The sequence below is a fragment of the Trichechus manatus genome, unplaced genomic scaffold (assembly GCF_000243295.1).
Source record: "Trichechus manatus latirostris isolate Lorelei unplaced genomic scaffold, TriManLat1.0 scaffold00024, whole genome shotgun sequence".
NCBI lineage: Eukaryota > Metazoa > Chordata > Mammalia > Sirenia > Trichechidae > Trichechus > Trichechus manatus.
In genome coordinates this window covers 12,559,875-12,575,531 of record NW_004443960.1, presented here as the reverse complement: position 1 = coordinate 12,575,531, position 15,657 = coordinate 12,559,875, and positions in this window count along the sequence as shown.

The following is a 15,657-nucleotide window of genomic DNA, read 5'->3' as shown; positions in this document are numbered from 1 at the left end:
CCACTGGGTGGACTCAAACCTCCAACCAGTTAGCAGATGAGCACGTTAACCGTTTGCACCACCCAGGGATTCCAGGGGGAATATCTGTCCATATGAAGATGACAGTGGAAGGGGAGAGGAAGCTGATGAGGCCACAAAGCATACAAATGAGGGAGCTTTGTAACAAACAACGTTCAGCGGGCCTAAAAGCTGTTCTTGAATCTTCCCCTCCTCACAGAGCTGCCTACTTTCCTCCTCCTTTCAAGCTATACAGGTAAACCTGGCCACCATATTTATTCTACATAATCCCAGCTCAAGCCATGGTTTGATTAAACTAGAGCAGATCACCCAATTCAAGTGCTGCCAATCAGATTCTCTCTAACAGAATTTAGAGTCCAATCAAGCAGCTGGCATTTAGGCTCTGTGACTGGCTAAGAGAACAAGTTCTGGAGCCAGACACCTTGGGTCTGCTCCACCACTGCCAGCTGTATGACCTTGGGCAAGGTACTGAACCACTCTATGTCTCAGTTCACTCACTTAGAAACCAAGGGCACTAATAGAACCTACATCATGTAAAAAGCTTAATACATTGTTCCTGGCATGTAAAAAATGCTCAGTAAATATTAACATTATTATCATATTAGTTTTCTATGGCTGCCATAACAAGTCATCGCAAACTTAATGGTTTAAAACAACAAATTCACTATCTTGCAGTTCTGTAGATTAGAGTCCAACATGGTCTCCCTGGGTTAAACTCCAGGTGATGGCAGGGCTGCATTCCTTCTGGACACTTAAGGGAAAGTCGGTCTCTGTGCTTTTTCCAGCTTCCAGTGGCCACCTAAGGAGTCCCTGGGTGGCACAAACTATTAGCTGTAAAGTCAGCAGTTGAAACCCACCCAGAGGCACCTCCAAAGACAGGCCTGGTGATCTGCTTCCAAAAAGTCATAGTTTTGAAAACTCTATGGAGCAGTTTTACTCTGCACACGTGGGGTCACCATGAGTTGGAATCAACTCAACAGCAACTAACAACAGAGGCTACCTGCAGTCCTTGGCTCATGTCTTCAGTCCTCCATTTTCAAAGCCAGCAATGATGAGTCAAGTCCTTCTCACTTTGCATCACTCTGACCTCCCCTTCTGCCTCCCTCTTCTACTTTTAAAGGCTCTTGTGAATACACTGGGCCCACTTGGATAAGCCAGGATAATCTCACTATTTTAAGGTAGCTGATTAGCAAACTTAACTCATACTTAATGCCCCTTTGCCATGTAGCGCAGCATATTCACAGGTTCCAGGGATTAGGATGTGGATATCTTTGGGGAAGCCGTTATTCTGCCTACCACAACTGTCATAAAAGTTTGGGAGCTCTGGGGTAGCGATAGTACATCACACAGCTGGTGAAGAAGAGGAAGAATTTCTACAAGGAGAGTGAAAAATGGGCCAGCATGTAAACTTCTGGGGGGTTTTCAGTTCTCCAGTCCAGTCTTTCAGGGGGCCCATCTACATTCCTTCACATGGATTCCTGAAACATCCCAGAATTCTTACAACAAATTATCCTCATTCACTTTTTTTTTTTCCTGGCTTCAGTAGGTTGCTAATACTTACAGCTGAAATCTTGATACAAAGGCTAGATTGCAAACAATAGTGTTCTATACCCCAACTACTCAGTAATGCTATCACAGAGACAACTGAGGTAGACGTACACACTACTCACCAAGCCAGCATTCGTCAGTTCTTCACTCTCTACCTATAACATGCCATTGAAACACACGCTGCAGTTGGGATATCTTGGAATTTGCTTTACTGGTATTGAGTTGGTTGATTTATTTAGGAACCAAACACTCATTCTAGAAATGGTCCAGGGCTTTTTTGTCAATCAGTGGCACCTAGATACATAAAATTGTATTAATCCTAAAATTCCTTGCTGTAGAGTCGATTCCTACTCATGGTGACCCCATGTCTGTCAGAGTAGAACTGCTCCATAGGGTTTTCTTGGTTGCAGTATTTATGGAAGCAAATCACCAAGACATTCTTCCATGGCACCACTGGGTGGGCTCAAACCACCAACCTTTAGGTTAGCAGTTGACCACAAACCATCTGCGCCAGCCTCAGTGATGACTACTTCAATATTTTAGCTGATGCAAGTCTACTTTAGTATCTTCTCTTTGTCCAGAAGTGCAAATCTCTCTTGAAAGAAGCCTTGAAGTTTCCACTTTAACCATCTCTAAACAGCCCTTAAAGAAAGGCCTGGCAATGCATTTCTGAAAATTAGCCAATGACAACCCTATGGATCACAGCAGAATATTGCACAATACAGTACTGAAGATAAGCCCCTTAGCTTGGAAGGCACCCAAAATACATACCAGCTGCAACAATGGACTTGAGCATACCAACCATTGTGAGGCTGGCAGAGCATTCTGTGATGTTGTACCTGGGCTCCCCATGAGTCAGAGCCCACTTGATGGCTGCTAACAATAACAAAATAGTCATTTCATCAGCACTATCCCATGAGAGAGGAAGACACTCAGGCACAGGATTTCTGTGTGCACACCTGTGTGTACTGGCCTCGCACTATGTGGAATTGGATTGTGGATGGACTGAAGGAAAGATGTATTTGAATCTCAGCTCTGTCTCTTATATAAGCTCTGCGATCCCGAACAATCTATGGAACCTCTCTTAGTTTCAATATCCTCATCAGATAAAGCGGGTATAATGTTCCCTACTTCCTAGGATTATTGTGGGTATTAAATGAGAATAATACACCCGGCCTAGCGCCAGATGCACAGCATCCAAAATGGAAGTTTCCGGTCCTTTTTATTTGTTTGAACCAAAAACCAAAACCACCTCCCAGACACGATCTTCTCTTATACCACCAGGAAGAGAACAAAAAGAAGCTAAAGAAACATAATTCACAATTTTCCTTTGGTTGTTTTTGGGTCAATGAGTAAAGGCGGAGAATAAGAGATGGCCAAAAAAACCAGAGAGCTGTGTGCTATGTTTACACAGAGCAATGTGAATAAATCTCCAAAACACGGCGTGAGGGGAAAAAGGTAAAAAACACACAATACCATTTATGCAAATTCCAAACGTGCCATCCAAATGGCACCAGGTTTTTTCAAGTGTACAGGTATATTTAAAATGTCTATAAGATATGGAAGGTGACTTGAAGGACACATATTAAATGCACTAGCGTGGATACCAGGTGGGGAAAAAGGAAGAAAATAAAAACAATACAAGAAAACAAAAGAGGGTCCTAGCACTGGCTGCTGCTGATAAACGGCCATGAACAGAGGCATATGACCATCTCATCTCTTTGTCCCAGAGGTTCTTTGTTAAAGACAACAACAAACAGGATCAATAGCGACCTTCGTACTTCAACCCGTGCTCCAAAGGAATTGTTGGAAAATGCTACCTTTAACAGAAGAGTCGTATTCAGTCTACACCAGTGCAATACACTCAGGGACCTCCAAGGATTTAAGATAATCTGTACTACTAATATTTGACTAGTCTATGGTAAACCTGATTTTGCCTAAAATTTCAACCATCTGGTGCTCCATCAAGCTGTAGAAGGTCTTCATCACATGAAGATCTGATGGCATCATGGCTGGTTTAACTGCCCCTTCATTTCCTATCCTTTAAATGTACTTGTACCCAAGAAATAGCTGCATCACCCACTAAATGAATCACTGCAAAGATTGACTCAGACACCGTGAAATTATTCTAGGCTGGTCCCCCTTCTCCTTCTTGTATAGTCTACATGCATTAGGGGATGCTGCAGCCCTTTTAGGACTGTTTTCTCTATCTGTAGAATGGACGGAATATCTTGTCTTAGTTATTTCCTACTCAGGGGAGCCAAGGAGTCAATGTCTCTTTGAGGTACTTGCTGTAGTGCAGTAACCAAAAACACAGGGTTTAGAGTCAGGCTTATGGGCTTGAACCTGGGCTCTGTCAGTGACTGGTTGTGTAATTTTGCATATAATTTCACTTCTCGGAGCCTTCAGTTTCTCCATCTATAAAATGAGAATAATAGTATCTATCGTAGGTACTTAGCACAGTATCTAGAAGATGGTAAGAACTCAATAACTACGTGTAATTGTGTTATGATACAATCCGAGAAGCTGGACTATATGAAGAAGGCAGCATCATGATTGGAGGAAGACTCATTAATGACCTGCATTATGCAGATGACACAACCTTGCTTGCTGAAAGTGAAGAGGACTTTGAAGCTCTTCCTGATGAAGATCAAAGACTACAGCCTTCAGTATGGATTACACCTCAACATAAAAGAAACAAAAAATCCTCACAACTAGACCAATAAGCAACGTCATGATAAACGGAGAAAAGATTGAAGTTGTCAAGGATTTTATTTTACTTGGATCCACAATCAACACTCATGGAAGCAGCAGTCAAGAAATCAAAGGACGCATTGTATTGGGCAAATCTGCTGCAAAAAGACCTCTTTCAAGTGTAAAAAGCAAAGCTGTCACTTTAAGGACTGAGGTGCGCCCAACCCAAGCCATGTTGTTTTCAGTTGCCTCACGTGCATGCAAAAGCTGGACAATGAATAAAGAAGACCAAAGGAGAATTGATGCCTTTGAATTATGGTGGTGTTCCATGGACTTCCAGAAGAATGAACAAATTTGTCTTGGAAGAAGTACAGCCAGAAACCTCCTTGGAAGCAAGGATGGCGAGACTTTGTTTCATATACTCGGGACATGTTTTCGGGAGCGATCAGTTCCTGGAGAAGGACATCATGCTTAGTAAAGTAGAGGGTCAGTGAAAAAGAGGAAGACCCTCAATGAGATGGATTGACATTGTGGCTGCAACGATGGGCTCAAGCATCACAACAATCGTTGAGGATGGCACAGGACCGGACATTGTTTCGGTCTACCGTACATAGAGTCGCTATGAGTTGGAACCGACTCGACGGCACCTAACAACAATTGTGTTATTGCAATTATTATCATGTCTACTATTATCATTATTGTCAACACAATCACCATACTATCCTGTTTGGGGGCAGATTGACTGTGTGAAAACAGATTGCGAAGATCTGGCCATGAGAAAATAATTGTGAAATCTGCAACAAATCTACAGAACAATCAGAATTGAGAAAAGGGCACGGGGAAAGAAGAAGGAAGAAGCAAGGAAAAAATGATGGAAAAACAGGAATTTGCACTATTTGGAACCATTCTAATGAGCCCTGGTTAAAGTGCTCCGCTGCTAACCTAACTGTCGGTGGTTTGAACCCACCACCTGCTTCGAGGGAGAAAGATGTGACAGTCTGCTTCTGTAGAGATTTACAGCCTTGGAAACCCTATGCGGAAGTTCTGCTCTGTCCTATAGGGTCACTATGAGCCAGAATCAACTGAAAGCAGTGGGTTTTCCTGGGGAACTATTTCTGGTACACAGTAGTTACCCAATATATACATGAATGAACAAATGAATCCTTAGTAGATAAATTATGATAGAACTGAGATTTAAATGGTGACCAGTTACAGACCTGTTAGATCTCCAATCCTATCACTCCCCTCCCTGGTGCCCCATGAACTCTGTGAGTCAAAATGCTTTGACTCTGCTCTGTGGCTCACACTCAGCGAGGTCCTTAGCTGGCATCATGAGAAATATAACAATTCCTGCGCTTTCCTTTGAATAGAACAGTATACATTTGTGATGAAATCGTCATTTATCTCTGCAAGTCATGGGCTATGAGACAGAGTGACACTTAGGCTGTGGCAGAGAAGGACATGATCTTTCATGCTCTGGACTCATTTTTTCCCAACTAAGCTTTTTTTTTTTTTTAATTGCGCTTTAGATGAAGGTTTACAGAGCAAATTAGTTTCTTATTAAACAATTAATACACATATTGTTTTGTGACATTGGTTGCCAACCCCACGACAAGTCACCACTCTCCCCTTCTTGATCTTGGGTTCCCCATTGCCAGCTTTCCTGTCCCCGCCTGCCCTCTCATCTTTGCCCCTGGGCTGGTGTGCCTACTTAGTCTCGTTTTTATGGGTCTGTCAAATCTTTGGCTGAAGGGTGAACCTCAGGAGTGGCTTCATTACTGAGCTAAAAGGGTGTCCGGGGGCCATACTCTCAGGATTCTCCAGTCTCTGTCAGACCAGTAAGTCTGGTCTTTTTTTGTGAGTTAGAATTTTGTTCTATATTTTTCTGCTCTGGACTCATTTTATAAGCTGATTTTTGCTTTTGTACTGTGACAACAATGATTAATTTCATCCAAATTCTCCTTTCTCTCATTGTTAATCCATCGTGTTTTTCTGAACGCTGTCCTATGGATTAGTATTGATGCAGGAGTTCTTTGGAGGGCCCAGTCAATGTAGCAAAAGCTTCCCAAGATGTTTACTGATGCTTTTCTCCTATTCATCTCATTAAAGATCATGATGCCTAATATAATTAGCTGAGCCTGCCTTTCTGTCAAGATGGTTCTTACACTTTTAGACTTGTAAGTGCCAGAGCTAAATTACTCTAGGATAATGAATTGCAATTCTGAAGGAAATGGCTTTCAGGGTACAAATACATGTATCGACTGGGACTTGAATTATAGGATTTCCTGTTTCTTTGGCAATTGATGGTTTTTCTCCTCCTAGACCTAGTCATTCTCCTTCTAGAGGCTAGACATCGAGAGCCATTTTGTGAAACATGCTTTATCTTCCTGATTTAATGTGTTGTGCTGAGGATGGGGTGGGGAGATGGTGGCTTAACACTCTAGTTCAGCTGATGACTACCAATGTCTTTCATTCCAAGCCATTTGTACATAGATGGAAATTACTCACGGAAGACAAAGATATGGATGGTACAGGAGAGAAAAAGGAAAAATGGAAAACGTAAAACCCTTAAGAAAGGAAAAGTAATTGTTTACCGTTTGGTCTCATCTCGGTGGTTTTTTAAAGGAGCACAGTACTTACAGGTGATGTTATTATTTTTTTTTTTTTAGCCAATTTGTTATTTAGTTATAAAGTGACCTCAGGGGTTAGTTTGAGTTCAAAGTTTGAAGAGTATATCAGGGCAATAGTCTCAGGGAGACTTCCAATCTCAACCAGTCCAGTAGGTCTTTTTTTTTTTTTTAATGAATTCAAGGTTCTGTATCACATTTTTCCTCTCATTCTGTAAGGTTTCATCTATTGTGGCCCTGATTAGAATGGTTGGTACTGGTAGCTGGGCACCATCTAGTTCTTCTGGTCTCATGGTAGATGAAGCCATGGTTCATGTAGACTATTTGTCCTATAGACTAGTTTCTTCTTTGAGTCTTTGGTTTCTTTCTTTCTCTTTTGCTCCAGATGAATAGAGGTCAACAATTACTTTAAAATAAAAATGAGTATGTAAGGGGCAGGGAAACTAGATTAATGGGAATGGAACAACCAGAACACAAATAATGAGAATGTTCACACATTGTGAAAAATGTAACCAATGTCACTGAACAACTTGTGTAGAAATTACTGAATGGGAAGCTAAACTGCTGTATAAGTGTTCACCAAAAACACAATAGAATATTATTTTAAAAAAAGAAAGGAAAAGTATATAAGATCTGGATTCCATGTTGAAGAACTGATCTTGGGAAGAAAAATACTTTCTCAAGAGAGAGGAATGAGGTCAGTAGAGATACTGGGAGGTCTGGTGTTGACAAGATTGGGGAGTTCTCCACCTGAAGGTTTCCAGTGTCTCAACTGAATATGAGGTAAAGTTATCAGCTGAGAGGAGTATGAGTTAATGATAATAATAATAACAAAAATAACAGTAGCCAACATTCATTGAGTGCATCACATGTACCAGGTAATATTTTATTATTTTGCATATATTAACTCTTTTTTCAATAATATTTATTACTTTTTCAGTGAAGGTTTACAAAGCAGTTTAGGTTCCCACTCAGCAATTTCTACATAAGTTGTTCAGTGACCTTGGTTGCATTTTTTGATAATGTGTGAGCATTCTCATTATTTCTATTCTGGTTGTTCCATTTCCATTAATCTAGTTTCTCTGCCTTCCTACACTCTCATTTTTGTTTTTTAAAGTAATTGTTGACCATTTGGTCTCATATAGGTAATGTTTAAAAGGAGCACAGTACTTATGGAGGTATTCATGATTTTTTAAGCCAATTTGTTATTTAGTTACAAGGTGACCTCAGGGGTTAGTTTCGGTTCAAGGTTTGAAGAGTATCTCAGGGCAATAGTCTCGGGGAGTCCTCCAGTCTCAACCTGTCCAGTAGGTCTGTTTCTTTTTTCTTTTTTTTTTAGAACTTTAAGGTTCTGTTCCACATTTCCATATATTAACTCTTGATCTTCACAACAACCTTATGAGGTTGGGTTGGATCTTGGAGAGGGGGAAAGCAAGCCCCCTAGAGAAACATCATAGGATCTAAAGCCAGTATCCTGGTTTAATTTTTTTTCTAATATTTAGATGCTCAGGTACAGCACAGAGAAACAAATGGCTGACTGCACTCAGGCTAGGTTTTACTAGGCAAGTAGAATGGAGAGAGAAGAGGAGTTAAGGACATTGAGTAACTGGGCATTTGTAAGCGAAGATTAGAGTGATGGGCCTTGGAATCTAAGCAGAATAAGAAGGGAAGTAAAAGGAGGAGGGAGCTGATGAGTGAGGGGAAGGTGTTAGTGTAAATGGACTAGAGGCAAAATGAAGCTGAAGAATTACTGCATTAAAATTAGTTATCTCCAAGCTGAAAGAAGAGGCAGAAAGTGGGAAGTTGGTATTTGTGATGTTAGTAGATGGGGCAGTTTTCAGTAACGATGAGCTCTAAAATGTGACCCTGCAGGTGGTATGTTGTTGTTGTTAGTTGCCAGTGAGTCGGCCCCCGAGTCATGGCGACTCCACGCACAATGGAATGAAACCCTGCCTGGTCCTGCGCCATCTCTGTGATTGGTTGTGGTCTGAACTGTTGTGATCCATAGGGTTTTCATTGGCTGGTTTTCAATCACCAGGCCTTTCTTCCTAGTCTGTCTGAGTCTGGAAGCTCCACTGAAACCTGTTCAGCATGATAGCAACACACAAACCTCCTCTGACAGATGGGTGGTGGCTGTGCATGAGGTGCATTAGCTGGGAATTGAACCCAGGTCTCCTGCATGAAAGGTGAGAATTCTACCACCAAACCACCACTGCCCCCATAGAGGAGGTTAAATAATGGACATGATCAGATTTGTGTCTGGAAAGATGAGCAGTATGGAAGCAGGGAGACAACTGCAAAAGAGTTTTGGTCATCCTGGAAAGAGTTCATGACAGCCTGGCTAGGACAGCGGCAGTGAAGATGCAGGTAAGGAAGTGGGTGGGTTGGGGAGATATTTAGCAGGTGGAACGGTGGATAGGACTTAGTGAGTTTGGATACAGGAGGTCAGAGGGGAGAGCTGCAGTAGTATCCAGGTTTCTGGCTTAGGCAACTGGGTGAACGTTGGTCTGATTCAATCATAGAAAAGGACTTGGGGGAGGGAAATAATGAGTCCAGAGTAGACAAGCAGAGTTCAAGATGCTTTAAAACGTTGAAAACAAATCAAGATTTCGCTGCTACATATACACAGGATCCTTACCTGTTGCTTTCAATGTTTTATCTCCTGGAAGGAGAGTGTTGCATTTGGCTAAGTTACTAATTGACTCAAATAAGGTCCGTAGGAGGAAAGACTGTTGAAAACAGAGAAATGAATACAGGAAGTTAGGAAAGACATTAAAAGAACTGAAGACAGGACCCTCCTAGGGCTAGAAATAACTAAAGTGGTGTTCCCTGGCCAGGCTGTGCAGTCTATTGATCCAGGGTATAAATAACAGCAGGTATGGAGCCCTGGTGGAGCAGTGGTTAAGAGCTCGGCTGCTAACCAAAAGGTCAGCAGTTCAAATCCACCAGATGCTCCTTGAAAACCCTATAAGGATGGTTCTACTCTGTCTTACAGGGTCACTATGAGTCAGAATCAACTCAACAGCAATGGGTTTTTTTTTTTTTTTTTTTATAAACACTATACCTGTGGTCACTGCCAATATCTGTGTTGTTCATCCTCATTTTAAATCGTCTTGGAAGGAAACCCTCAGAAAGTTTTTCTCAGTCTCCATCTCCCTGTAGTGACACGTAGGGTCTTATGGAGTTGCAGATAAGAGAAACCCACTCCTCTCTCTCCCTTCTCTTTTTCCTTCCTTTATCCTGTCTCTCCATCTCTGTCTCTCTTCTTTCTCCCCTTGTCCCTTTTTCTCTCAAAAGAAATACAAACAAACCAAAGTGGCGGGAGGACCCACCATGGTTACAGTTTTTTAAAAAGTGAAGCACGAGGGAAAACTACCTCGTGCAACAGCTCTTTGGTGCTGGCGCTATTAGTGCTTCTGTTTTACTGATACAGAAACAGACGTTCAGATAGATGACTCACTCTGGCATGGAAATAAATGAGTTATTTGGATGGTTAGTAGCTGAACAGTCCCCCAGAGTTGCAAGAGGAGGCTCAGCAGGGTGACAGGTGATGTTACTTTGCTCTCTGCCATACTGCATCTCTCTCTGGTTACAATCCCTCCCTGCAATTCCACGTACCAAGCGGCCATGAATTATACATGTACTTTCCGAAGTTTGATGAAAGTTCTCCCACCTATTAAATTGTCAGATTCCCAAATCTAACGTAAATCTAATCCAAACAAGTTTAGGAAAATATTGTGCCGTTTGTTCTTCTATTATTGCGCCTTTTGCTTTATTGTATCATGTATTCAAAGTGCAAAGAGCTTCTGCTTACTCTATATTCACCTGGGGATTACAAGCCAGCCAAATGAGCTCGCAACATGGCTCCGAGATGTTAGAAACCCAGAAAACATGACCTCCATCATTCCACCTCATCACTCAGGGGGAGGCAGCCCAGCCACTGCCCTAGAGGCAACTAGGCCGAAACAGAAAAGGATCTGCAGGAGAGAAGCCAAACTTCCAAATAAAAATCTCAAGACAGAGAAATCTGGGGCCACCTCCCAGACGTTCAGTGTAGCGGTATTGCCTAGGGGTGAACAAATTTAACCTTTTTAGGAAATCAGCCTAAGTTCTTTATGATACAGCTTCTTTCTTTGTGTGCAACTTCCTCTGGCCCCAGCACACTTTCTTTTCCAGCCGTTTTAAACTACAGCAGATCACTGGAATGTTCATACTGAACAGCCCTATTAGCAACTATTCCTGAATGGCCCTGCAGTTCTTGTATTGACTTTTTTTTCAGTTGCAAGTAAAATGAACATAACTCAAATTGATTTAAGCAAGAAGAAAAATTAGTAGGCTATACTGTTGGGAAGTTCAGGGGTATTAGAAGCTTCAGGTATGGCTGCATCCAGGGGTTCAAATGACATACCTAGACTCAGATGCTCGCTATCTCTCACCTATGCTTTCCTCTGCGATGGCTTCATTTTAAGCAAACTTTCTCCCTAAGTTGTCAAGAAGGCCTCTGGTTGCACTAGACTCACATCCTATCACTTTAGCCAAGTCAGAATAAAGATATGAAGAAACAGTACCTCTTTTAAATAATAGGAATCCCTGGGTGGCACAGTTAAGCATTCAGCTACTAATTGAAAGGATGGCTGTTCAAATCCACCCAGAAGCACCTCAGAAGAAAGGCCTGGTGACCTGCTTTCAAAAGATTACAGCACGGGTTGCCGTGAATCAGAATCAATTCAATGGCAACTTTTTTCTTTTCTTTTTTTTTTAAGAATACAGTAGGCCCTGACTTACAATGGGTTCTGTTCCAATGACTCCATCATAAGTTGGTTCTGGTGTAAGTCAAATACCTCTTTTTTTTTTTTTTTCATTATCATTGCTTTTTTTTTTTTATCAGTATTTTATAATCTGATCTTTATTTGTCTTTGGGGGTTGGCATGAGAATGATAACATCAGCAAATTACGTGCTATAACACTGTATGTAGTACATGTTATTAACAATAAGGTGTACAAAACAAAACAACACAAAAAAATGGATGGTTGTAAGTGCCGTTTGTGGTAACTCAAATATGGCATAAGTCAGGGAATACCTGTACTAGGAAAGCTTCAAGTATTTATAGTATTTACTTAAAATTTGAGTCAAGAAATATCAGAATATTGTTCAATTGGTCCCAACCCACCTGGAGTAAAGGAGAACGAAGAACACCAAAGACACAAGGAAAGTACTAGCCCAAGAGACAGAAAGGGCCACATAAACCAGAGACTCCATCAGCCTGAGACCAGAAAAACTAGATGGTGCCCGGCTACCACCAATGACCACCCTGACAGGGAACACAACAGAGAGTCCCTGGTGGAGCAGGAGAACGGTGGGGTGCAGAACTCAAATTCTAGTAAAAAGACCAGACTTAAGGTTCTGACTGAGACTGGAGGAACCCCAGAAAGCATGGCCCCCAGATTCTCTGTCAACCCCAGAACTAAAACAATTCCCACAGCCAACTCTTCAGATAAAGATTAGACTGGACTATGGGACATAGAATGATATTCGTGAAGAGTGTGCTTCATAGCTCAAGTAGATACATGAGACTAAATGGGCAGCTTCTGTCTGGAGGTGAGATGAGAAGGCAGAGAGGGTCAGGAGCTTGTTGAATGGACATGGGAAATCAGGGGTGCAAAGGAGGAGTGTGCTGTCACAGTATAGGGAGAGCAATTAGGGTCACATAACATTTAGGGTCACATAAAATTTAACAGTGTATAAATTTTTGTATGAGAGACTAACTTGAATTGTAAACTTTTACTGTAAGTACAATAAAAAAAAAGAAATATCAGAATATTGCACAGGAATATCCCAGTTAAGTGTATCTCTAGAAAAATCTGACGCTCTGACACTATTGGGCCTCCAATGCTAAGTGGTTACCATGGGTTGGCTTATTAGACGATGTGCCATTTAAATAGGACATGTAATCTCCAGGTCACTACCATCCCTCCGACACCCTATTGTCTCCCAAACTCTACAGCCAGACATAGTTGTCACTTGTCTTCATGCCCTCACTGCTGTTTGTTTTAGGAGAGAAGTGTTTCTTTGTACCCACATATTTAAGAAAACTCAGACAGGAGCTACAAGTTCTCTTACACCTTTTCCACCTGAATCATGTATACTGCTTCCCTGGCTTCTGAGGACATGAAGGTTGGAGCTTCTGCACGAAAGTGGTTCTACTTTGATGATGTGGTGCATGGGAAGGCTAGCTGTGCTTAGAGAACCACAGTCCAGGGATGGACAGAAAGAAAGCACAAATGAATATTCATCCACAAATTGAATATTCCACCTCCTCCCACTCAAAATAGAATCTCCCACCCAATGTGTAGGCCACAGCTAAATGGATGGTTCTCTTGGTGATTGTCCAAAGGCACCTGTGTAGGAAATACATTCCTCATCATTCAAGTTGATCATCTTCTTGGGATGGGGAGAAAGCGATGTCCAACTATTTTAAGGAAGAAATGGTCTATGTTGTTACACGTTTTCAACCACAGAACTTCCTTTCTGAGATCAGAATGAATCACTGAGTGCTTTTTGCCTGGGACCAGCAAAAAGAAAAAAACAAAAAATCATATCTTTATATCTTTTGTATAAATCCCAGTGTACCTAAACAAGGACTCAGACTGATAATAAGAAACAGTCGTCCATTTATTGACTTATTGATTCGGTGTTTTCTTGGATTCCTCCATGATTCATGATCTTGATTGGCTCTTTATTTGCCATAGAGACTACAATTGATAACTGGTCAACAGGCAATCCTTTCTAATGTAAGTAAAAAAACCCACCGCCGTCTAGTTGATTCCGACTCACAGTGACCCTATAGGTCAGAGCAGAACTGCTCCATAGGGTTTCCAATGAATGGCTGGTGGATTCGAATGAATGACCTTTTGGTTAGCAGCCTCAGCACTTATTCACTGTGCCACCAAGGTAAGTAAGGACAAGTATTATTCCTCTACTTTTGGGTTGGAGCAATTTGGTCCTGGAAAGACTATATGGCATTCCTGAATGCGTCTGGGCATGTCTGAGCAGAGTAACCACACAGCCTTTCCATGAGCTCCTGGAAAAGGGGAAACCAGGGACTTCTGATCTGACAAGGCTCCACATTGGAACCCCTCCCTTCGGCATCTAACTATAATTAGCAAGAACCATCCAGATGGCGACTCTTCTCGGGCCAGATGGGTGGTTGTCAGGCAGCACATGATCTTTGCTTCACTTTGAAGGAGACATGAGTAATCCTGGGGATATTAATCCAACAGGGACTATATTTATCTCCATTTTTTTGGTTGATAACACAACTCTATTTCTTCCCTAGGCCTCAGGGGTACAGGGCACACACACCAAGATAGTCCTGCCACAGCCTAAGGAAGCATAATGTCTCCACTCTCTGGAGTTCCTTCTTGATTCCACAGCCCCATCCTCAGATGACCTCAGCTACCCTAGCAGGCATAGAGCATCAGAATCTTGAGGGTTGCTGGAGCCTTAGAGATTGTCTGGTCAGTCTGACAGAAGAAGACACCGAGACTCAGGGAGGGATTCCACAGTCCCATCCTCAGCTGCTAAGGATGGATCTGGAGTGACAATCCTATGAACTCTTTTTGAGGCAGCATGCTCCATCATTCTCAAAAGATTAAAATTTCTATGGTCTTCCAATTTTAAGAAACTAGTGGTTAAGAGCTTGTCTGCTAACTAAAAGGTCAGCAGTTCAAATCTACCAGCTACTCCTTGGAAACACTATAGGGCAGCTCTACTCTGTCCTATAGGGTCACTGTGAGTCGGAATCAACTCAACAGGAATGGGTTTGGTTTTGGTTTTATAGCCACCTTTGAAATGCATGGGTGTTGCAAACAGTTAATGCACTCAGCTGCTAACCAAAAGGTTGGAGTTTCAAGTCCACCCAGAGGCACCTTGGAAGAAAGGCCTGGTGATCTACTTCTGAAAAATCAGCCATTGAAAATCCTATGGAGCACAGTTCTACTCTGATACACATGGGGTCACCATGAGTCAGAATCCATTTGAGGTCAACTGGTTTAAAGCCACCTTTAAGAGAAGCATACACGTGGTAGAAGTGAAACCATAAAATCTATCAGAATTTGAGATAATTCTACAAACGACCTATTCCATCCACCTCTCTCTTAGTTCACAAGATATCCACCTAATGATGATTCTGCTTCTCTTATTTCTCAACTCCATTATCCTCACCCTTTCAGCTAACTCAGCTTCTTCACATTGCACTGACCACATCCCAGAGGAAGGCAGTCTGATTGGCTCTGCTAATAGTCATCAACTTAACTGGCCATAGTCCTTAGTATCAGACCACCTCATTGGGCATTGGCCAGCCAACGAATGAACTACCAACTCTGATCCAATCAGAAGTACCCCCCATGAAAAGTATAGCCAAGCTGAGCAGGGGCTGTGGATGGGGCCACTGCAGCTAGGAGAGGATGCTGGACACGGCAAATGCTTGTTTTCGCATTGTGAAAATTAAGGTCTTCCTTAGGTCCAAACCAAACAATCCAAGCCAGCTGCCAGTGAGTCAATTCCAACTCATGGCGACTCTATGTGTGTCAGAGCAGAACTGTGCTCCATAGGGTTTTCATGGGTGTGACCTTTCAGAAGTAGATCACCAGACCTTTCTTCTGAGGCACCTCTGGGTAGGTTTGAACCTCCAACTTTTCGGTAAGCAGCCAAGCACGTTAACCATTTGCACCACTCAAGGACTCCCCTTCTTAGGTACCATGACTTTAT